The sequence below is a fragment of the Salmo salar genome, chromosome ssa04 (assembly GCF_905237065.1).
Source record: "Salmo salar chromosome ssa04, Ssal_v3.1, whole genome shotgun sequence".
In the NCBI taxonomy this organism is placed as follows: domain Eukaryota; kingdom Metazoa; phylum Chordata; class Actinopteri; order Salmoniformes; family Salmonidae; genus Salmo; species Salmo salar.
The window spans coordinates 56944114-56970400 of record NC_059445.1 but is presented as its reverse complement, the minus strand read 5'-3'; the positions used below and the strand labels follow the sequence as shown (position 1 = coordinate 56970400).

Below are 26287 nucleotides of genomic sequence, written 5' to 3'. Positions count from 1 at the left end.
ATTTGTATTATGTATTTTAATTGTATTATGTATTGTATTATGTAGTGGTATGTATATTATGTCTTTTATTTGTTGTGTTTTGTTTTCTGTTTGGACCCCAGGAAGAGTAGCTGCTGCCTTAGTCTTTAAATAATGTAGTCTTTAAATAACCTAGTCCAAAGGAGAGGAACTGCTGGAGAACTATGACAAACAACATTAGTGTTATAGCAGTGACTTCAGATACATTTTTGTACTGGTAGAATGTTAAAAGATCTATGGATATTTGTTCTGTAACAGATTTACGGATATGGTCATAAAAACATACATTTTGAAATTCAACGGTTTCCTACAACTTTTCTCAAGCCTCAAATGACTTCAAAGTTTCCTGTTCAAAGCCTCCAATGCTCTGAGTTTCCCATGCCCCTGTAAAATCTCTACAACATTGCTCAAAACAGTAACACTTAGGCTAGGGCTAGGCAGAGGGAGAGAAGAAGTGTACTCACAGAAACAAAACGCACTGGTCTTGAGCAGCCTCACTCACAAAGTGTTTTGATGACTCCTTCCCAGAAGCTGACCCTGCCCTGTAAACAGTACCTCCCACTATAGAGGCACTGACTTCAGCCAGAGTTGAGCTGGACAGACTACACACAAAGCACTGCGACTAGAGAGCAATGCGACAGCCCGACCTCTGGTTCAGAGAGGCACTGAGAAAGAGTAGCAGGGCCAAGAGCAGTTCAGCTGCTGTAGCTGTCTCCACACACACGGATCAAGACACGGAAGCAGCCTGCCTGCCTGCCCCTGTGCTGGCTATGTGTGGCTCTGCCTCCCTCCCTCCCTCCCTCTCTCTCTCACACACACACACACACACACACACACACACACACACACACACACACACACACACACACACACACACACACACACACACACACACACACACACACACACACACACACACACACACACACACACACACACACACACACACACACACACACACACACACACACACAGAGATGGTCTAGCCACGAGGAAGTCTCCCTCCCTACTTTGACTATTTTTCCAAGCTGAGGTACAGACGGTGGGAGAGGAGAGGAGACAGATGTTATTTTATTTCACATGATCATATAAGATATTTGCTAACTTTAATATTCAGCATTTTGTCACAAATTATTTTTGAAATTGATTACGGCATGTCTCATTGCTTTCTCTGAGTCCTGTGCTTTGGTTCCCTCCCCTCATGACACTGTAGCTTGTCATTTAATTCCGGCAACCTTAGGCTTAGATCATGTGTAGGAGAGATTGTAGAGGACACAACCCCCCCCCCCCATTGTACGGTTATATCACTTTAGAGAACTGAGTCTGTGTTGAGCCACTTCAGTAAGATGTGTGCTTCTTTTATTCATGTCCTTGACTATACCACTATTTTCTAAATCAAAAGCGGCAGATGCCTTTTGGTGGACAACATTTCTCACTTCCAAATGTCCTGGCTGTGTTGAAGTGAAGTCCAAACACTACGCTAACACTGACAAAGCTCATCTTTGTCTCATAGGAAAATAGCTCTAGCTTCAGTAGAGAAGAGGGAGGGCTGAGGGTTGAACATTTGTGGTGGGGCCCGCATTTTACACATTTTCCAACTGTTCAAATTTGAAACTGTCAACCTACGACATGCCAAGGCCATAGAAAATGTGGGTAATAATTAGCTGGAGAATATTGCTGCACTGGGTTGTGATGCGAAAAGCTCAAGTTTTTGGTGAGTGGTAAAATAGGAAACCCTGACCACACCCCTGTACAGCACTGTACAATACCACACAAAAGGTTGTTTTAAAGGCTGGCTAATGACTGAGAATTTTTTAAGAGAGCAGAGCAGTTTAGAGGCCCCACATCCTGTTTGACACCACACACAGAAACACACATTCAGATTTAGAGCCGTATTAAGCCGGTAGTAGGAAGCTCTCTCATCCATTTATGTGCATCTGATACAGTCTTATACTCAGCCCCTCCCCAGATTTTGTTTTAAAAGCTAAACATACAACACCCGTTCTGCCAGTCACATTCTGTAAAAGGTCTCCACTTTTCCGTTTGCTGCAGCTAGCGACTGGAACAAGCTGCAAAAAACACTCAAACTGTACAGTTTTGTCTCCATCTCTACATTGAAAGGCTCAATCATGGACACTCATACTGCCACTTGTGTCTGCTTCGTGTGATGTAATGTTGTCTGTACCTTTTCCCCTCCGTGCTGTTGTATGTGCCTAACAATGTTTGTACCATGTTTGTGCTGCTACCATGTTGTGCCTGTTGTGTGTGAAGCACACCTGATTCAACTTGGCAACTAATCATCAGGCCCTCAATAAGTAGAATCAGATGTTTTTTGTCCTGGGCTACAACAGAAATGTGTGCTGTTGGGGGTCCTCGAGGACTGGAGTTGGGAACCACTGTCATACAATATTGAGATTTTTACCAAGTAGACAACTGACTCACAAGTCACATTGGTAATCCGTGTCATCGGGAAACCACTATGGATTTACTACTGATTTACAGTAGTCATTAGTGAGGCCACGAGTCTGACAATAACAATGACCATAGGGAAAGATGCTCTCCCTGTTCACCCACGACTGCGTGGCCATGCACAACTCCAACACCATCATCAAGTTTGCTGACGACACGACAGTGGTAGGCCTGATCACCAACGGCGATGAGACAGCCTACAAGGAGGAGGTCAGAGACTTAGCAGTACGGTGCCAGGATAACAACCTCTCTCTCAACGTCAGTAAGACCAAGGAGCTGATCGTGGACTACAGGAGAAAGAGGGGAGAGCATTTACCCTGACAGGGCTGCAGTGAAGCGGATCGAGAGATTCAAGTTGGCGTCCACATCACTAAGGACTTAACATGGTCCAAACACACCCACACATTCGTGAAGAGGGCACGACAACACCTCTTCCACCTCAGGAGGCGGAAAAGATCCTCAAAAAGTTCTACAGCTGCACCATCGAGAGCATCTTGACTGGCTGCATTACCGCTTGATATGGCAAATGCACCGCCCTCAACCACAAAGCGCTACAGAGGGTGGTGTGGACAGTCGAGTACATCATTGGTGCCGAGCTCCCTGGCATCCACGACCTCTATATCAGGCGGTGTCAGAGAAAGGCCTGAAAATGGTCAAAGACTCCAGTCACCCAAGCCATAGACTGTTCACTCTGCTACCGTCTGTCAAAAAGTACAGGAGCATCGACTCTCGAACCAACAGGCTTCTACCCCCAAGCCATAAGACTCGGGGCTCCCAAGCGGCGCAGCCGTCTAAGGCACTGCATCTCAGTGCTTGAGGCGTCACTACAGACACCCTGGTTTGATTCCTGGCAGGATCACAACCGGCTGTGATTGGAGTCCCATAGGGCGGCGCACAATTGGCCAGGCGTCGTCCGGGTTTGGTCGGTGTAGGCTGTCATTGTAAATAAGAATCTGTTCTTAACTGACTTGCCTAGTTAACAAAAATATATATTAAAAAAAGACAGCTAAATGGCCATAAGACTGCTAAATAGCTAATTCAATGGTTACCCGGACTATCTGCACAGACCCTATCTTGCACTGACTCTATGCACACTCACAATACTATACAGTGAGCTCCAATACAGTGAGCTGACAATAATTTTAAAAAATGTCTCTGTACTCCAGCACTTTGGATTTGACATTCTTTTTTCATCCATATCAGGTGAACTGTTAAGAAACTACAGCACTTTTTGTACATCGTCCCCCCACATTTTAGGGGACCAAAAGTATTGGGACAAATTCACTTATGTGTATTAAAGTAGTCAAAGGTTTAGTATTTGGTCCCATATTCCTAGCACACCATGATTACATCAAGCTTGTGACTCTACAAACTTGTTGAATGTATTTGCTGTTTGTTTTCATTGGGTTTCTGATTATTTTGTGCTCAATAGAAATTAATGGTAAATAATGTATTATGGCATTTTGGAGTCACTTTTATTGTAAATAAGAATATAATATGTGTTTAAATACCGCTATATTCATGTGGATGCTACCATGATTACGGACAGGCTAGTCCTGAATGAATCATGAATAATGTTACAGACGCACAAATATCATACCCCAAGACATGCTAACCTCTCACTACCTCAATAACAGAGGAGATTAGCATTTTTGGGGGGTATGATGTTTGTGCGTCCGTAACTTTCTCACTCATCATTATTCACAATTCTATTGTGCACAAAATAATCTGAAACACAACCAAAACAAACAGCAAATGCATCCAAGAAGTTTGTAGAGTCACAAGCTTGATGTAATCATCGTTGTGCTAGGAATATGGGACCAAATACTAAACCTTTGACTACTTTAATACATATATAAGTGAACTTGTCTAGATACTTTTGGCCCCCTGAAATGGTGGGACTATGTACAAAAACTGCTCTAATTTCGAAATGGTTATGGATGAAAATACCCTCAAATTAAAGCTGACAGTCTGCACTTTATCCTCATAGTCACTGAGTAGGGTTACATGCACACAAAAATGTGATTATTGTGGATAGTCCGATTACTATAATAATTCAATTACGATTCCCCTAGTAATCCTGTTTACATGGACACATCTGAAATCAGGCTACCTGATAGCACTCTGATAAATGCAGAAAACCGCCAATCAAAATAAACTTTCTATCACAGCGAACATGTTATTTTTGGGAAGCATATTTGGACATATTTGGACAGCAGTTTGGACATAAAGTTTATAGTTTGCACGTGAAAACTACTTCTAAGACACATACATTCAGTTGCTCCGAACTCACTTCACTTGAGCTAAAGAGGGAGGCTCGCTTAACTGGTGCTAGCACATGCGCAGATCAAATACACTGCTGGAATGCATTTACATGTCCTAATAATTTGAAATATTGCTCAGAAAAGCAGGTGTTTTAACGCCATATTAAGATAGTCGTGTAAACACCTTACTCTATTTATTGCATAATCTGCCTACTGCCATAATTAGTTTAATATCGAATTATTAGTGTGCATGTAAACGTACTCATTGTATCATTTCAAATCTAAAGTGCTAAAGTACAGAGCCAAAACAACCAAAAATGTGTCACTGTCCCAATACTTTTGGAGCTCACTGTGTATATACACAATATATACAAACTACACAGACACTACATACGCACACACCCACGCATACCGACACCACACAAACACATACGCATACCGACACCACACACGCACACACACATATACTCACACACTTTTACACTTATCATATGCTGCTACTCTGTTCTTTATTTGACTCTTATTATTATCTAACCTGACGCCTAGTCACTTTACTCTGCCTTCATGTTAGGACTGTCCCTGACTAAAGAAAATCTTGGTCGACCAAGAGTCGTCTGGTCTTTCGACCAATCGATTGGTTGAAATTCTAAAACATACATTTTTCCATATATAGACACATTCTATGTATTTTAATCAAATCAACTATATGCACTGAGCTTGTCTGATGCTTTAAGCAAACTGTTTGAGGAAATAATTAAGACACACAAATGACTAGAGGGAGTCTGACCGCAATTGATTTGATTGTGCCGGGCCTGCGCTGTGTTAAAAAAAGACAGTGAGTGACTGGGTGACTAGCACCCGCTGTCTCTATCTCCTCCCTGCTGCAGCGACCACCACATAACATCAACAGTGTGTATCGTGGTGTCCATGTTGCTGAAGCTGCAACATAATTACAGCAATTTTTGACTGAAAAGTTATGTTACCGAAATCCCTAATTTATTTAGGAAAAACATTCCGTATTCTATGCATCTCATGCATGTGACCAATAGGATATCCTAAATCACATCAATAAATTGGTTATAACAAACACCGTAACACCTGACAGCAAAATGGATGCATTGTTATGGGGGAATGTTTACTGGTTGCTCAGGAGGTAAAGGGGAAGTCAGATGTGTGGAATAAATTTGGTACTAGTTGTGGAAAATACTGGAGATCAAGAACAATAAGGTAAGGAGCAAGCTCTGCGTGCATATTATGTCTGCCAAACAGGTGCTGTTAGAATATAATATAATTTTTCTGACCATTTGGAACAATTTAAACAAAACAAAATAAATGATAAGCATACCAGAGTATGTAATGTTTTTGTAAAGCCTTTATTACAGCAAAGACTAAAAACAGTCACTTTCATTAGTGAATTCAATTTCTGAAATGGAACGGTTTAGGTCTGTTTATTGTTATGCAAATTATTCAATGGTGGCTTCATTTCATTTTAAAACTAAAATGCTTGATTGCATTTCTAATCATGTATGAGTCGTATGTGTAAGGTTCTGCTTTTCTTTTCTTAGTCAACCTTGTGTTCTTTTTCTTTGTGTTCTTGAACGTAGCCCTGTTTCTTTGTGTTCTGGAATGTAGCCCTGTCTTTCTGTTTGACCATTGCCTGCCTGTGACCACGATTCCTGCCTTCTGCGAAGGCTTAATAAACATATGCCGCGCTCTGCGTGTGAATCAACACCTTTTTCTCCCTGAGTATTCATTACAAAATACCTCACCTAAAAACAGAATGGATTCAGCGGAGCTACAGCGGCGCCTAACCCAGAAAGAGGAGCTTATAGAGGAAACTTGTCATCTTCTCCGCCAGCCTATCCCTACTCCTCCGATGCCAGGTATCATAACCCATAGCCCTCCGTCGTTCATACCCATGCCTGGAAAATATGACGGTTCACCAGCTGGGAAGAGTTACATACCAGCAGCTGTTAGACCCCAACTGATGCAATGGTGTCACACGTCCTTGGGGTCAGGACATCCGGGCATTACACGAACCACCGAACTTCCCAGAAGCCCAGAAGTTCTGGTGGTCCTCACTGACTTCTGATGTAAGGGATTACTTACACTCCTGTACAGTCTGCTCTCAAACCAAAAGCCCTCGTCATCTCCCTTCCGGGAAGCTTCAACCTTTGCCAATCCCTCACAGACCCTGGCCCCACATAGCTGTTGACTTCATCACAGACCTTCCTGAATCCTCTGGTAACACCACCATCCTTGTCATAGTAGATAGGTTTTAAAAAATGTGTAATCTGGTTCTTCATCTACCTAACGCCATAGAATTGGCGGAGTGTATGTTCCAGCAGGTGTTCCATCTGTATGGGACTCCGGAGGACATTGTCTCTGACCGCGGGCCCCAGTTTGTCTCACGGGTGTGGCGAGCGTTCTGTGACCGACTTGGGGTTGCCCCCAGACCAACGGGCAGATGGAACGCCTGAACCAAGAAATAGGGAAGTACCTCCGCCAACAATGTTCTGCCTCTCCACACGACTGGAGTCGGTATATAGCCTGGGCCGAATACGCTCAGAACTCACTCTTGCACTCATAACTCCGCCTTACTCCATTTCAGTGTGTCCTTGGTTACCAACCCCCCATGTTTCCCTGGGAGGCAGAGCCTGGTACTGTCCCAGCTGTCGTCGACTGGTTTCGGCGTAGTGAGCGGGTATGGGAGACCGCTCACCGGCATCTGCAGGACGCCTCTAATACCAAGAAACACTTTGCCGACAGACGCCGCCGACCTACGCCACTCTTTCACCCCGGACAGAGTGTGTGGCTCTCTACCAGAGACATCCGGCTCCGCCTCCCCTGCAAAAAGTTCTGTCCTCGCTTCATTGGTGCCTTCAAGATAACCCATCGCATCAACCCTGTCACGTACCGCCTCCAGTTACCCCATCAGTATAAAATCTCCTCGTCCTTCCATGTGTCTCTGTTAAAACCGGTCACCTACAGTCCTCTTCATCCTCCAGTCTCTACCCGCAGTGCGCCCCCACAGTTGGACGTTGGAGGGGAACCTGCCTACGCCATAAGGGCCATCCTTGATTCCAGGTTGCATCCACTACCTAGTGGACTGGGAAGGTTATGGGCCTGAAGACCGGTCCTGGGTCCCCGATCAAGACATCCTCGACCCAGAGATTATTCAGGCATTTCACCATAACCGTCTGGATCGTCCCGCTCCCCGACCTCAGGATCGACCCCCGAACAGACCCACTGGACATCAGCCTCGACGCAGAACGTCGGGTCAGTCGACGACCTCGTTGAACCAGCCTGCTGGACCTCGACCCCGAGGTAGGCGGCTGCCTCTGCTTCCCCCCCGCCCGTCCAGTCTTTGTGTTCTGGAACGAAGCCCTGCCTTTCATTTTTTTTCATTGATTTCACCTGTGTTCGTTTCTCACCTGGTCTCATCAGCTCCCTATTTAGTTCAATTCTTTCTGTTTGTATGGTTGTGGGGTATTGTTTGTTTTTGACTGCCTACCTGTGACCATGATTCCTGCCTTCTGCGAAGGCTTAATAAACATCTGCCGTGCTCTGCGCATGAATCTACACCTTTTTCTTCCTGAGTATTCATTACAGTATGCTGTGTGATGACATGAACAAATAAATGATTGATTGATACAGTAGCCTATTTAAGTATTGAAATATAAGCCTAAGTAAGTTACGGTAGTAAGACTAAACTGGATGCACTCTTAGGCCTACAGCTCGATGGTGGTTATACAACGCTGTTGTACAAGGCTAAGTATGCTCCCTCTAATTTTCTCTTTCTCTCGGAGGACCTGAGCCCTAGGACCATGCCTCAGGACTACTTGGCCCGATGACTCCTTGCTGTCCCCAGTCCACCTGGTCATGCTACTGCTCCAGTTTCAACTGTTCTGCCTGCAGCTATGGAACCCTGACCTGTTCACTGGACCTTGTCCCGGACCTGCTGTTTTGGACTCGCTCTCTACCACACCTGCTGTCTCTAACTCTGAATGATCGGCTATGAAAAGCAAACTGACATTTACTCCTGAGGTGCTGACCTGTTGCACCCTCTACAACCGCTGTGATTATTATCTGACCCTGCTGGTCATCTATGAACGTTTGAACATCTTGGCCATGTTCTATTATAATCTCCACCCGGCCCAGCCAGAAGAGGACTGGCCACCCCTCAGGGCCTGGTTCCTCTCTAGGTTTCTTCCTAGGTTCTGGCCTTTTAGGATGTTTTCCGAGCCACTGTGCTTCTACATCTGCATTGCTTGCTGTTTGGGGTTTTAGGCTGGGTTTCTGTACAGCACTTTGTGACTACGGCTGCTGTAAAAAGGGCTTGATAAATACATTTGATTGACTATACTAAACCTACTAATGATAATGACATATAATAACGATCATAATAATAGTAACAATAAGAAGGAGTTCAAGGAAAAATAAGTTATTATTATAAATAATTTTTCTGATAATTTAGAACATTGTAAACAACACTAAATCAATTATAAATAATACCAGAGGCTGGTCTAACGAAAAAAAGTGTAAATCCTTTATTACAGCAAACAAAATTAAAAACAGCCACATTTTTAAAATTGTTTACTTGACATGTAGTTGTGTGAGGCTTGGTACTCATGGAATCAGTAGGCTATTAAACAAATACTCAAACAGGCAACAGAAGCAGGATCAGTCTTATTTCTGTAGATATACAGTGCCTTGCAAAAGTATTCATCCCCTTGGCGTTTTTCCTATTTTGTTGCATTACAACCTGTAATTTTAAATTCATTTTTATTTGGATTTCATGTAATGGACATACACAAAATAGTCCAAATTGGTGAAGTGAAATGAAATAAATAACTTATTTAAAAAAAACTGAAAACTGGTGCGTGCATATGTATGAAGGCTATGAAGCCCCTAAATATGATCTGGTGCAACCAATTATCTTCAGAAGTCACATAATTAATTAAATAAAGTCCACATGTGTGCAATCTAAGTGTCACATGAGCTCAGTATATATACACCTGTTTTGAAAGGCCCCAGAGTCTGCAACACCACTAAGCAAGGGGCACCACCAAGCAAGTGGCACCATGAAGATCAAGGAGCTCTCCAAACAGGTCAGGGACAAAGTTGTGGAGAAGTACAGATCACGGTTGGGTTATAAAACAATATCTGAAACTTTGAACATCCCATGGAGCACCATTAAATCCATTATTGAAAAATGGAAAGAATATGGCACCACAACAAACCTGCCAAGAGAGGGCCACCCACCAAAACACACAGACCAGGCAAGGAGGGCATTAATCAGTGAGGCAACAAAGAGAGCTGCAAAGCAGGGAGATATCTGGAGTATCTGTCCATAGGACCACTTTAAGCCGTACACTCCACAGAGCTGGGCTTTACGGAAGAGTGGCCAGAAAAAAGCCATTGCTTAAAGGAAAAAATAAGCAAACACGTTTGGTGTTCACCAAAAGGCATGTGGAAGACTCCCCAAACATATGGAAGAAGGTACTCTGGTCAGATGAGACTAAAATTGAGCTTTTTGTCCATAGAAAACGCTATGTCTGGCACAACCCCAACACCTCTCATCACCCTGAGAACATCATCCCCACAGTGAAGCATGGTGGTGGCAGTATCATGCTGTGGGGATGTTTTTCATCGGTAGGGACTGGGAAACTGGTCAGAATTGAAGGAATGACGGATGGCGCTAAAGACAGGGAAATTCTTGAGGGAAACCTGTTTCAGTCTTCCAGAGATTTGAGACTGGGACGGAGGTTCACCTTCCAGGAGGACAATGACCCTAGGCATACTGCTAAAGCAAAACTTGAGTGGTTTAAGGGGAAACATTTAAATGTCTTGGAATGGCCTAGTCAAAGCCCAGATCTCAATCCAATTGAGAATCTGTGGTATGACGTAAAGATTGCTGTACACCAGCAGGAACCCATCCAACTTGAAGGAGCTGGAACAGTTTTGCTTTGAAGAATGGGCAAAAATCCTAGTGGATAGATGTGCCAAGCTTATAGAGACATATCGTAAAAGGTGGCTCTACATTGTATTGACTTTGGGGGGGGGGGTGAATAGTTATGTACGCTCAAGTTCAGTTTGTCTTATTTCTTGTTTGTTTAACAATAAAACATATTTTGCATATTCAAAGTGGTAGGCATGTTGTGTAAATCAAATGATACAACGCCCCCAAAAATCTATTTTAATTCCAGGTTGCAAGGCAACAAAATAGGAAAAATGCCAAGGGGGTGAATACCTTGCAAGGAACTGCATATGGATGATTTATAAAGCCAGGCACATTTAACAGTTAGGCTATTGATTATAGACATAATTAAGTTGGAGTTTCCTCTGTCTGTTTTCTCGTCACCTAACTCCGCTGCTGCCTCCACCGCATTGTTCTCAATACCAATATGCTGGTTTACTTTTCTACTATCGCACATAGCAACATTGTCTAGGAAAAGGCGGCAATTCAACAGCACACTGATTATTTCAGAACAGCGGACAGCGACTACTATCCAACGTGGGAGAAAGTGCATTGTCAAAAAATAATATTATTTGTATTTGTGTTGCACCATTGTTCTTACATAATAAACTCAGCAAAAAAAGAAACGTCCCGTTTTCAGGACCCTGTCTTTCAAAGATAATTCATAAAAATCCAAATAACTTCCCAGATCTTCATTGTAAAGGGTTTAAACACTGTTTCCCATGCTTGTTCAATGAACCATAAACAATTAATGAACATGCACCTGTGGAACGATCGTTAAGACACTAACAGCTTACAGACGGTAGGCAATTAAAGTCACAGTTATGAAAACTTAGGACACTAAAGAGGCCTTTCTACTGACCCTGAAAAACACCAAAAGAAAGATGCCCAGGGTCCCTGCTCATGTGGCCAGGGCAATAAATTGCAATGTCCATACTGTGAGACGCCTAAGACAGTGCTACAGGGAGACAGGACGAACAGCTGATCGTCCTCGCAGTGGCAGACCACATTTAACAACACCTGCACAGGATCGGTACATCAGACTGTCCACAATAGGCTGAGAGAGGCTGGACTGAGGGCTTGTCGGCCTGTTTTAAGGCAGGTCCTCACCTGACATCACCGGCAACAACGTTGCCTATGGGCACAAACCCACCGTCGCTGGACAAGACAGGACTGGCAAAAAAGTGCTCTTCACTGACAAGTCACGGTTTTGTCTCACCAGGGGTGATGGTAGGATTTTCGTTATCATCAAAGGAATGAGCATTACACTGAGGCCTGTACTCTGGAGCGGGATCGATTTCGAGGGTCCGCCATGGTCTGGGGTGGTGTGTCACAGCATCATCGGACTGAGCTTGTTGTCATTGCAGGCAATCTCAATGCTATGCGTTACAGGGAAGACATCCTCCTCCCTCATGTGGTACCCTTCCTGCAGGCTCATCCTGACATGACCCTCCAGCATGACAATGCCACCAGCCATAATGCTCGTTCTGTGCGTGATTTCCTGCAAGAAAGGAATGTCAGTGTTTTGCCATGGCCAGCGAAGAGCCCGGATCTCAATCCCACTGAGCACGTCTGGGACCTGTTGGATCGGAGGGTGAGGGCTAGGGGCATTCCCCCCAGAAATTTCCGGGAACTTGCAGGAGCTTTGGTGGAAGAGTGTGGTAACATCTGGCAAATCTGGTGCAGTCCATGAGGAGAAGATGCACTGCAGTACTTAAGTTTGCTGAAAATAAACGCAGTTGACAGTGAGATGACGTTTCTTTTTTTGCTGAGTTTATAACCATATACAATTTTATTAGCACGTCTCAGTGATGGACTGTACCATCCCCACGGCCTCCACAATGGATTAGTCCACTTAGACATGCGCGAGTCAGACAGGTGTCTTGTACACCAGGATTTTTTGTTGTTGCTACTGCTCGACTAAAGAAATCTCGGTCGACCAACAGCCTATCGACCAAACAACCAGTCGACTAATGGGGTCAGCCCTTCTTCATGTGCATACAATATCTACCTCAAATACTTCATACACCTGCACATTTATCTGGTACTGGTACTCCCTGTATATACAGTAGCTCCATTCTTGTGTATTTTATTCCTCGTGTTATTATTTTTACTTTAATTATAATTTTTTTAACTCTGCATCAATGGGAAATGCTCGTAAGCAAGCATTTCACGGTAAAGTCTGCACCCGTTGTATTCGGCGCACGTGACAAAATGTGATTTGATTTGCTATATCATTATTGGAGTAGCCTAAGTGACTTGACTGTAACCATGATTGTACAGTACATGACTGTAACCAAGATTGTCAAAGACTCCAGCCACCCAAGTCATGGACTGTTCTCTCTGCTACCGCACGTCAAGCGGTACCGATGCACCAAGTCTGGAACCAACAAGAGCCTGAACAGCTTCTTCCCCCAAGCTAGAAGACTGCTAAATAGTTAACTAAATAGCTGCGCGGACTATCTGCATTGAACCTTTTTGCACTAACTCTTTTGACTCATCACATACAGTGCTGCAACTGTTTATTATCTATCCTGTTGCCTAGTCACTTTACCTCTACTTGTATGTAGTACCAGTCAAAAGTTTGGACACACCTACTCATTTCAGGGTTTTTCTTTATTTGTACTATTTTCTACACATTGTAGAATAATAGTGAAGACATCAAAACTATGAAATAACACATATGGAATCACGTAGTAACCAAAAAAGTGTTAAACAAATCGAAATATATTTTATATATGAGATTCTTGAAATTAGCCACCCTTTGCCTTGATGACATTTAAAAAAGTCTAATAAATCAATTTAATATACACCATCACAGTAAATCCATCACTTATTTTAGGCATGTCTAAATAAACATTATGACATGCAGAAAATGTATTTCAGAAGAACAGAATATGATTTGGCCTACTCTATGTGAAACAGGTCCTATATGCTAGATTGAGTTAAAAAATAAGTCATTTGAATGTACTCGAATAGCGAATGGAGGCCGCTTTACCGCCGGTTTGTTTTTCCATCATGCCGGGTAGGCTATGCAGGTTATTTCACTCCACGCATCAACCCTTGTTTGAAGAGAATGCAGCCTCTCGCTGCACGACAGGTGAAAGTCCACCCAAACTCTGTATTCCATGGTTTCTCCAACCCTGTTCCTGCAGTTAAATCTGTTTGGGAACTTCAATAGTAACATGTTTTCACAACAAAACATTTCATTAAACTGTTGACAGCCCCTCTCTCTACGCGCTCGAGAAAGGAATGAAGGTGAGAAGAGGAGATGGAAACACACGGTGTTGAGATATTCTGTAGCTAAAGGTAATGTATAGCTAACGGCCTATTAATTAGGAAAATATAAAAAATGCCCTATTACTAGGCTATTCAAAATACAAATTCACTATAATTGTAGGCTGACCCTGTAAGCCACCCTGAACAATCAATGGACCAACAGCATCGTCTAGGCCAGGGGTGGGCAACTCCTCCAAGGCCTGATTGGTGTCACACTTTTTCTCCATCCCTTGCAAACACAGCTGATTAATCAATTTGCATTCTAAACTGAAGATCATGATTAGGTGATTATTGGAGTCAGGTGTGTTAGCTGGGTTGGGGCAAAACTGTGACACCAATCAGGCCCTCGAGGACTGGAATTGCCCACCCCTGGTCTAGGCCTACATGTTCTCTCCCAGACTCATGGATAGAAAGTTTGGAGCGTAGCATAAAGTAACCAGTCCATCCAGTATGCATAATAATGTTTTTCTGCTGTGTGTAATATTCAGTAGGCTATGATACAATCGTTAAATTAAATGTACACATTTTCGGCCTTGGGCTCATACACTACATGACCAAAAGTATGTGGACACCTGCTCGTCAAACATCTCACTCCAAAATCATGGGCATTAATTTGAGTTGCTAAAACAGACAACTCTTTTGGGAAGGCTTTTCACAAGATATGGGAACATTGCTGTCGGGACGCGCTTCCATTTAGCCACAAGAGCATTAGTGAAGTTGGGCGATTAGGCCTGGCTCGCAGTCGGCGTTCCAATTCATCCCAAAGGTGTTCGATGGGGTTGAGGTCAGGACTCTGTGCAGGTTAATCAACTTCTTCCACACAAAGCTCGACAAGCCATTTCTGTATGGTTCTCACTTTGTGCATGTGGGCATTGTCATGCTGAAAAGGGAAAGGGCTTTCCCCAAACTGTTGCCACAAAGTTGGAAGCACAAGAGCCTGAACCATGAACCAGACCATTATTCCTCCTCCACCAAACTTTACAGTTGGCATTATGCATTTGAGCAGGTAGCGTTCTCCTGGCATCTGCCAAACCCGGATTTGTCATTTTTTTTTTTTACATTTAACCTTTATTTAACTAGGCAAGTCAGTTAAGAATAAATTCTTACGTACAATGACGGCCTAGCCAGGCCAAACCCGGATGACGCTGGGCCAATTGTGTGCTGCCCTATGGGACTCCCAATCACCGCCAGATGTGATACAGCCTGGATTCAAACCAGGGACTGTAGTGACGCCACTTGCACTGAGATGCAGTGCCGTAGACCGCTGCGCCACTCGAGATTCATCAATCCAGAGAACACGTTTCCACTGCTCCAGAGTCCAATGGCGGCGAGCTTTACACCACTTCAGCCAACGCTTGGCATTGCGCATGGTGATCTTAGGCTTGTGTGCGGTTGCTCGGCCATGGAAACCCACTTCATGAAGCTCCAGACAAACAGTTCTTGTGCTGACGTTGCTCCCAGAGGCAGTTTGGAACTCCATGTGCTTCAGCACTCGGCGGTCTCGTTCTGTGAGCTTGTGTGGCCTACCACTTCACGGCTGAGCCGTTGTTGCTCCTAGACGTTTCCACTTCACAATAACAGCACTTAAAGTTGACTGAGGCAGAAATTTGATGAACTGACTTGTTGGAAAGGTGGCATCCTATGACAGTGCCACGTTGAAAGTCACGGAGCTCTTCAGTAAGGCCATTCTACTGCCAATGTTCGTCTATGGAGATTGCATGGCTGTGTGCTCGATTTTATACATCTGTGTATATAGGCCTAAGCGTATGCATAAGCTCTAATATGTGTATGGGTGTTTTCAATTGATCATCATCACCTTAGAAAGCGCTGTCCATTTCGTTGTGTTAGGCTCTGAAACACCAACCATGTTTTACACTCAGTTTCAACCTGTTGTTGAACTTCTTTCATCAAATTGATCAATCACAATGAGGTGAGTTTTAAAAGCACATACTGTTTTGATGATAAATGTTTGATGTGATTTTCAATTGCATTTGCATTGATGTCAGAGGACCAATAGAGCCCTGAGTACCAGGCCATTAGGACTTGACGGTCATTAGTGAGTTGGGTACTACAGTACCAACGTGGAATTTTACTGAGGTCATGACTGCCGATGTAGTGGTAATACGGTCACCGCAAAAGCCCTAGCTGTGTCTCAATATCTCATTCCTCAGAGAGAAATACCAGAGGGGAGGAGAGAAGAAAAGAAGAGAGGAGAGGCAGCCAGACTGGCCATATCTACCTCTCTCTCTATTTTGCTCTCTCAGTTTTTGGTGAGTGGTAAAACAGGAACTACACCCCTGTACTGCACTGTACTATACTACACAAAAGGTTGTATTAAAGTCTGGCTAATGACTGAGAAATTCACCACTTCACCACTTCACACCACTTCGCCTGACTTCCGCCTCACTAATCACTAGAATGCAATTCTTACACTCTTGGAAATAACAGCTAACCGCACCATTTCAGTGCTTTCCAAATGAGTATTGCATACAACAGTGATTCCCAACTCCAGTCCTCGATAACCACCAACAGTACACAATGACCAATCAGGTGTTTTTTGTCCTGGGCTACAACAAAAATGTGTGCTGATGGGGGCACTCGAGGACTGGATCACCTGCTATTGAAATTATGCAAACATCATTCACTTTCCTGTCAGATCTTGACCCAGGCGGCGGGCCAGTATTCCTTTCATTCGGGCCAGTATCTTTCAGTTGCCACTGACAAATCTACCTGAATGTCGAGCGCTGCTGTGTGCAGTGTGCGGGTGGGGCCTACATGTCTACCACTTAGTGTAGTCATTAGCGATGCTAATGATAGCCTAACCGTCTCTGGGTAGATGGAAAGGCAATTAAAAGTTAACTACAAAGTAGCCTATGCCTACCTGGCAGAATCATGATTATTTGCAGCAATCCTGTGGCCATCACAAGTGCACTACAGAAACACCGCTAGCCAAACACAACTGTCTGGCTGGTGCACACCTGAATTAAAGGGTAACTACACAAAAAATAACATGTTTTCTGATTTTTCACAGACCTCAAAAATGATGTGGTTTAATCATTGTTGTGGACTTAGAACATCCAATTTGGTTGTTTTTCAACAACAACAGAAAAAGTGTGATTTTGAGAGCGAAAACATGGAAAAATTGGGTGAATCCCGTTTCTTTTTTTTGTTGCCGTGGTATCATTTTGGTATCAAGTATCATTTATCAAATTCTGCCCTCTAGATGATTTCGCAGAAAAGAACACATGGCACTTTGAAATCTGCAATAACAAAATGTGAGCTTAATTTTAACAGTCTCTTTTCTTTGCTGTTACAGTGCATCCAAATGAATGTAAAAACACAAGGGCTCTGTATGGAATGCAGGAACATTATGGGACACAGGCCAGGTCACTAGCAATTATATATATTTTTAAATAAAATTGCTGTCGCCAAATCATGTGCCAGTGCCACCAGTGAAAAAAGTTAGTGTAGAACCCTGAATCATCTTGGAAGAGAGAGGAATATTCTCTCTTTGTAAACTCATTGAGAGTATTCTCTTCTCTCCAAGGAAAAATGTGTGAAATTTATGTTGCCTTTTCCCTTTCTTGCCACAGTTGACTGACCTCAAATCATATTGAATTATTGACTAACAATACACAGACGCAGAGGCTATTTGTGCATGGGCAAGATTGCCCTACCAAGTTCAGCAAACACACAAAGCAAAAGACTGTGAAATACTTGCATGCATGGATCAAAGTAAAAAAATATAATACTATTTATTCAATGGAGGGATTCTCTACTGTCCTCATATGACTCATTCTAACATAAGGTTTTTCAAGGCCAAACAATAATAGCTTCCTATTGATGCTGAGAAAAAGAGGATAAGAAGCCAAGGTAGCTGATCTGCACCCAGCTCTTCTGTCCCTCTTTCACCTCCATGCTCCATCGGTGACCATGGGCCCAGGAAGCTAGCCTGGCCTGGCCTGGTCCCAGATCTGAAACTGTAACGCAAATGTATATGTTAGCAAGACAGCACAAACAGATCTGAGGCCAGCCTACCAAGTGGCTGCCTGGCTCCCACACAGGAAAAAGGCCATCAGCTACTGAGTCGCTGTACAGATGGAACCACCTTAGTCTGGCAGCAGGGCAGTGCTTCTGGCCCTGGGCTCCCATAAACGTAGCTTTAAACCATAACCAACATCTGCACCTCCTCATAGGGGATCTCTCTCTTATGACAGCTGCTTCAGCTGTAGCTACTTGCAACCACTGACTAACAGACTCTGCCTTTGCTTTCACAGCTGCTGATGTTACATTACGCTACATCCCATTATATTACCACAAACAGGTCTGCTACAGCCTAGTTCAAGGGCAGGCAACCCTTGTCCTGGAGTAGCATTCACAACTCTAAATTGTCATTCATCTTCCCTAAGCTGAAAACATTGTGTAGAGAATGTTTTGGAGTCTGTGAAAAATTACAGTATACCATCTGAGGAACATCTGTGTGTATGGGAACTACAATTACCACTGTCAGAGTCTAAATACAGGCATACAATAGACCCATTTCCCTGCTGCGTCACGAAAAGTTTCACGTGCAGTACTGAATCAGAAAAATTGTTGATTACCTAGCAGTGAATACGATCACATGCAATCAAATGCAGCTCGTGAACGTTAACAAACACGTAATCAGATGGTCATCATCTACAACATTACAGATGTCATCAGAGGATTGATTACCTAGCAAGCTAGCAAGCCAGAGAGGCCAGGTAAAATACCACAAAAGAGAGATAAAGCCAGAAAAACATATTTGTGGAACATAGCTATAGCCAACAGTCTTGCATGTTTTCATGGTCATCACTCACTCACTCACTGTTAAAGATGCACTATGTAGAAATAGCTCCGCCATTTCCTGGTTGCTAAAATTGAAATAGTTGACTTTATTTCAGTTTATGTGACGAAACAAGCAAATATAGTGTTGAGAATCGAAACCGCTGTGAAATATATTTTCATAACCAAAAATATCGTATTTTCAGCTGTTTGAAGCTGGTGTACAAAACCGAAAGTAAAAGACCCAAAAACAAAACTTGAGAAAGGAAAGCATAGAAATAGCGCACATAAAATATATCTCCCACTTCCTAGACTTGCTGTCAATGAGAATGACAGATCTATAACACACATTTCTATGTGAATTTGGTCAGGTCGCCCCAAAAGTTACATATTGCTGCTTTAAATTTACCAAGGTCCCGACTCAGCGATAGTTAGCCAACCTGTTGTCCCGGACAAAAACAGACGGGGTGTAACAGCATTTCACCAGTTTATAATTTCTTGGAAATTACATGAGATTAAATCTCTATTTGAATTGTACATGTTTCAGGGCAGCACATAGACTGAATGTTAAATCAAATGAGTCAGCTACTTTCACCACATGTGCATAAGACTTTTTATTGTATTTGTGTGTGTGTCTGTGTGTCCACGTCAGCAGCTCCAGAGCATCTGTGCAGCACCTGGGACTAAGGAAACTGATGTGTGTGCTAAACTATGGCCTCATCCTCAAAGTAACCTAAAGTGAATCAGGAAGTGTGTAGAAATAATCCCATCCCCCATGCTGTGAGACAGTCTCTGCCCTCTCCCTGTGTACTAGAAGGCCAGCATCCTGGTGTTGCCTCTTCACTGTTGAGACTGGTGTTTTGCAGGTACTATTTAATGAAGCTGCCAGTTGAGGACTTGTGAGGCGTCTGGTTCTCAAACTAGACACTGTAATGTACTTGTCCTCTCGCTCAGTTGTGCACCGGAGCCTCCCACTCCTCTTTCTATTCTGGTTAGAGTCAGATTGCGCTGTTCTGTGAAGGGAGTAGTACACAGCGTTGTGCGAGATCTTCAGTTTCTTGGCAATTGCTCGCATGGAATAGCCTTCATTTCTCAGAACAAGAATAGACTGACGAGTTTCAGAAGAAAGTTCTTTGTTTCTGGCCATTTTGAGCCTGTAATCGAACCCACAAATGCTGACGCTCCAGATACTCAACTAGTCTAAAGAAGGCCAGTTTTATTGCTTCTTTAATCAGAACACCAGTTTTCAGATGTGCTAACATAACTGCAAAAGGGTTTTCTAATGATCAATTAGTCTTTTAAAATGATAAACTTGGATTAGCTAACACAACGTGCCATTGGAACACAGAAGTGATGGTTGCTGATAATGGGCCTCTGTACGCCTATGTAGATATTCCATAAAAAATCTGCCCTTTCCAGCTACAATATTCATTTACAACATTAACAATGTCGACACTGTATTTCTGATCAATGTGATGTTATTTTAATGGACAAAAAATGTCTTTCAAAAACAAGGACATTTCTAAGTGACCCCAAACTTTTGAACGGTAGTGTATATACCTAAATTGGAATATTCATAATTTTTTTAAATAAATACCTGCAGTCAACTTGTGCACTAGGTAATAGATAAAGCAGATCATAATTTCTCCTGTCACATAATTTTTTATTATGAAGCTTAAGGGTCCTAGTGTCCCAAAACAGTTGTTTGAGGCAGTCATGTCATGTGTGTTTGTTTACAAAGAAGCACAACGAGCAAAACGGGAGCTTCGTGAGGTCAGCTACTCCTGCAGTTACACTTGTATGAAATTCACTACTAATGTTTGCCAGCTATTAAGTTAACTATCTAATGTGCCAAATAAATTCTCTCCAGCTGGGTTTTGCTAACTTGCTAATGCTAGCTAAGTGTCTAACGTTAGCTTGCAAGATCAAGCTTCTTCGTAACTGCAGCAGAGACAATCCCCTCCTGGATTAAGGTCCCTGCTATCTAATATTTATTTTGTGGATGCTGCAAACTGCGTTTTGAGATACTTGCATAACTTTATGAGCTGGGTTGTCTGTCTTAGTAGTAAATGTTTTTTATGCGCTCATTAGCATTTACCTAGCATCTGCTACGGGGATTCCTTAGTACTTGTTAGCCTTTTGTTAGCATTCTGGTAAGTTACTTTGGAATTTTTTTTAAAGAAAAGGCTCCCCTTGTGTGCACTACCAGTAATACTGTATATCCCGAGATGGCACAGGCACGATATGAAAGTATGGAAATATGGATACCGCCCAACCCTAATGTAGTTCTGACACCACTGACTGAGAAAGCAAACCCTGACAATATGTATCGTAGACACACACACACACACATACCCAGAAACGTGTGCGAGCACACATACACACACACCATGGCTCGACATAAACGCTTGTCCTCTTGTCTGGGACAAGAAAATAAAATTGGCGGACAAGAAGAATATTGATTTGACAAGAAAAAAAGTACAAGTAATCACAAAAAAATCACAATATCAAACAATTACTCCGATCAGAATTGAATCAGAGGCCCACATTGGAATAATGTTCAAATATTTTTTTTATGTAGGCTACGTAAATAAAAAAGCCTACATGTCAAAGTAGAGATGATATGCATACCAAACCAATGCTGACATGAGGGAAGCGCCAGACATTTTTGACAAAAGTTAATGAGACTTAATTGCATAAATATAGGCTAAACGCCAGTCATGTATGACAAATATAACAATGGACAATTAGCATTAACGTCTAAAGGCTTGATTCTGTCGACAAGGCACGGTTTGTTCAGATAATGGTCACAAGACCAGAGAGTTAAGGACAGTGCCTATTGCGAACCGCACATAACCCACCTTGAATCTGAGCACTTCATTGTTTAAAACCTGGACATTTTATGAAGCATGTCTTACCTTGTTTCAAAGTAGCCTAGCCTAGCCAAAATACTAAAATAGAAATGTTGAGGGAATTATTTGATAAAATCTTAATATGCCATTGAAACCAGCATTTTTCTCATATTCTATTGGTTTTCAAACCAACATTCTTTTATTGTCCAGCAGCATAAGGCATAATCCTTGTCATATATGTAACCCATGCTAGTTGATGCATCTTTATATATATATATATCTCTTTTTTCTTAATTTCTTAATTTTCATCTCTGTCACATGAAACTGCTCATCAGAAACAATGTTTGTATTGGAACCAAGACTTAAAAAGAACTGATGTTGGCACAAGATGGAGGGACTGTTGGAGCATAACTAACGAAAGTTCAGTTAACGTAAATGTACGCTTAATCCAATATAAACTAATGTATAGAATTTATTATATAAGAGACAAAGTTCACAAATTCTACAGCACAACGGCAGTCATGTATTAAGTGTAAAACTAACAATGACTCAAATATCCATGCTTTCTGGGAATGTTATAAAGTCCAAAAGTTATCGGCAGAGCAAGAAAGTTGGCTGTCAGAAGTATTACAATGTAAACTTACTTTTAGTCCATCTGTCTGCATATTTCAAGACATGCATATGGGGGTGTAGTGAGATACCCAATGGGCTGGATGATTCTCTTCATCATTTATCTTGAAAAGACGTATTCAAAAAACTTGGAAATCAATCAATCCGCCATCATTAACAAAATGGAAAAATCAAATGATATATTATTGAAATAACTTGGGCGACCGAGAAAAACAAATTGGTACAATTTAAGGCCATGTGGCAAACAATGATGCAGGCACTAGGGATGGGGGTGTGAGTATGCGGATCTGGGGAGATGATATTTAGTCATTGTTTGTGTGCATCTGTTGTTCGCATGTGTATGTTTGTATCTGGTGGGGAATAAAAAAAAAAAAAATAAAGCAAGAGAACGATGTTTTCCCGCTAATGGTATTTTGGAACATTCCCACGTAGCCTACAGCCATGTGCACACTGTTGAGCTTATAATACGAAGAAATAACACTTCACCACTATCCAGAAGCTGAGCTAGTCTTTCATGTATATTTCATGTTTTATCATATTTTTCTCAGACTCAGAGCTGGGCTCCCCAAGGGCCAAACTTCCTGTACTGCCAGTGTCAAAGCTCTCTCGCAATAATCACAGCAGGTCAAAGCCACATCTCAGCAAACTCAACCTCAGCTGCCGGCCTTGTTCCAAAGAGTGGGTGGTGGATTCCATAGAGCAGGGTTCCCCAACTGGCAGCCTGCGGGAGGAATTTGGCCTGCGGGTGGTTTTATTTGGGCCCCCAAGTTTTCTGAGCAAAAACAAGTTTCCCTTGTTGGACATAAAAGACTGTAAAAACACCAGAAAATCAGCTCCAAGTGATTTTAATTTAGGAAATCTGTTCCCAAGTATTCCCACTCATAATTGAGAGACGTGATTGTGTACAACTGTAAGCAAGGTTTGAAATTATTACGCTTTAGTTAAATATTATATGTGTTTGGGATTCTTACGGTCAATTTGCAGTCTACAAATTATTTGTAATTATGTTCCGGCCCCCCGAACATCCACTCAAAAAAATCTAGTTGATGATCCCTGTCATAGAGACCCATCCATAGAACTTGGACACAGCTTAAACAAAGCTCTGGAACTGCTGGAAGCTACTTGTTAATGTATAGGCCTAATACCACAGTGGCATAGGCCTACCAGTGAAAGAAGCTAGGATACCCATTACTGCAATAGCACAGTGACATACCAGTAGTACTAATGTCTACTATGCCACAAATATTCTCTGATCCCTTAAAAGGTGTGTCACCTAGGCTTATGTGTTAGCTACACAGAGCTTTGGCATGAGAGCTATTTGATGCTCATTTCATTATGGGTGTTTAAGTATCAGCCACATCAGACTATAATAGCTGGACCGCCTCCCAGCTGTGGTGAACAAACATCTCATGCCGCCACAGACTCCCACACACGGACGTCATAGACATCCATAAACCTGCTACCCCTGTTTACCTTGAATGGCTGCCTGAATACCTCTGGACCATCATTTCAGATCATGTTTTTACTGCTGATGCAAAAGCTCATTTTAAGCGTAAAATTGAATATGAATGAAGTAAAAATAGGCTACTTAAGTACTGGACATAGTCATCCAAAACAGCTAGGCTAGACAGCCATGTGCAAAGACCCTAGGAATGCTTATATTTCTGACTGAATGGCTTGGCCCAGACGACTGCCTAGCTAGCACATTTGGTTCCTTGGAAGTTGTGGGAATGTATGTTTTTGGTTTCCCATTGGTTCTGGGAATGAAGTTTCCTGACTGGTACAAAATGGAAGGTTTTTTTTTTAAGTTCTGAGAACGGAAGTGAACCTTTTGTCTGTTCTGGGAATTTTGCCTGTTCTGGGAATGTTTATTTTTAGATTGCAGGGAGGTTTTTAGAACGTTTTACTCTGGTTCCTTTAAAGTTTTCCTGGGAGTTTTCCCAGAAATTATAGGTTGTTTTTAGGTTTTTGAATAGCTTTCTTAACTTTCACTGAATGTTTCAAGAAGACTTTTAATAACACTGCTAGCTTATTTTGGATTAACATTTTTGTTACTTCAAGCACAGATAGGACAAATGTAAATGTATTTAGGTATGAATGTATTTTATATTGTGACATGGAATCAGTGAGATTCAGAACTATAATCTTCTGTTTTCTATCCATGGAATTAGTCCATTTAGCCACAAGGATGGAGCTAGCATAACATGTATTTTACGCATACAAAGCTGTTCATTTTACTCTATTCAAACAGACCCCATTTCAATTGACACAAGCACTCATTAAGATCAGGTGTGCACGGCCAACACAACAGAAAACACAACAAGTTAGAGGATAGAGAAAGTTTTATTGATGTTGAGAACAGAATGTAGATGTTTTTAAATAACATTCTTAGAATGTTTCCTGAATGTTACAAAAGTTGTATGTTTTTTGTGGAAAGTTTTCTTAACGTTCTGAGAACGGAATGTACAGTTGAAGTCGGAAGTTTACATACACCTTAAACATTTAAACTCAGTTTTTCACAATTCCTGACATTTAATCCTAGTAAAAACTCCCTGTCTTAGGCCAGTTAGGAACACAACTTTATTTTAAGAATGTGAAATGTCCGAATAATAGTAGAGAGAATGATTTATTTCAGCTTTTATTTCGTTCATCACATTCCCAGTGGGTCAGAAGTTTACATACACTCAATTAGTATTTGCCTTTCAATTGTTTAACTTGGGACAAACCTTTTGGGGAGCCTTCCACAAGCTTCCCGTTGGGTGAATTTTGGCCCATTCCTCCTGACAGAGCTGGTGTAACTGAGTCAGGTTTGTAGGCCTCCTTGCTCACACACGCCTTTTCAGTTCTGCCCAGAAATGTTCTATTGGTTTGAGGTCATAGATTTGTGATGGCCACTCCAATACCTTGACTTTGTTGTCCTTAAGCCATTTTGCCACAACTTTGGAAGTATGCTTGGGGTCATTGTCCATTTGGAAGACCCATTTCCGACCAAGCTTTAACTTCCTGACTGATGTCTTGAGATGTTGCTTCAATATATCCACATAATTTTCCTTAATCATGATGCTATCTATTTTGTGAAGTGCACCAGTCCCTCCTGCAGCAAAGCACCCCCACAACATAATGCTGCCATCCCCGTGCTTCACGGCTGGGTTGGTGTTCTTCGGCTTGCAAGCCTCCCCCTTTTTCCTCCAAACATAACGATGGTCATTATGGCCAAACAGTTCTATTTTTGTTTCATCAGACCAGAGGACGTTTCTCAAAAAATACGATCTTTGTCCCCATGTGCAGTTGCAAACCGTAGTCTGTCTTTTTTATGGCGGTTTTGGAGCAGTGGCTTCTTCCTTGCTGAGCGGCCTTTCAGGTTATGTTGATATAGGACTCGTTTTACTATGGATATAGATACTTTTGTACCTGTTTCCTCCAACATCTTCACAAGGTCCTTTGCTGTTGTTCTGGGATTGATTTGCACTTTTCGCACCAAAGTACGTTCATCTCTAGGAGACAGAATGCGTTTTATTGGGTTGACCTTAAATTGGAGGCAGCTGTTCCTCGTTGCCTCTAATTGAAGGTCCTATTTAGTAGGGGTGATTTCCATGGGTTTTGTGGGTAGTTGTTCCATGTATAGCTGTGTAGCCTTACAGGACTGTTTTTCATCGTTGCTTTTGTATAAGTGTTTTGTTTTGGTTTCCTTCTAATAAAAGAAGATGAGTATTCATATACCCGCTGCGATTTGGTCCACTTTTTACGACGCACCTGACAGAACTACCCACCAAGAAAGGACCAAGCAGCGGAGGAAGGAGCAGCAGAGGAACTATATGGAGTCATGGACCTGGGAGGAGATCCTGGATGGGGCAGGACCTTGGCACCAGGCTGGGGAGTACTGGCGCCCTAAGGAGGAGCTGGAGGCAGCCAATGTGGAGCGGCGCCATTACGAGGCGTTATACGCAGAGATTGGCAAGTGCGAGAGGCAGCCCCAAAAAAATTATTGGGGG

General features: G+C 42.5%; 1 protein-coding gene across 4 annotated transcripts in view; it reads right to left on the bottom strand.

The window, feature by feature from the left end:
• The window catches only part of LOC106603510 (cytospin-B), a 192337-nt gene that overhangs the window by 148027 nt on the left and 18023 nt on the right, over positions 1 to 26287 (bottom strand). For 2 of the 4 annotated variants that reach the window (XM_014197288.2, XM_045717131.1), the window contains exon 1: positions 483 to 768. The exons of the other annotated variants lie outside the window; for them this stretch is intronic. The gene's annotated coding sequence lies outside the window, so the exon portion shown is untranslated. Of the gene's footprint in view, positions 1 to 482; positions 769 to 26287 lie in introns of those variants that run through there. 4 annotated transcript variants of the gene reach the window in all.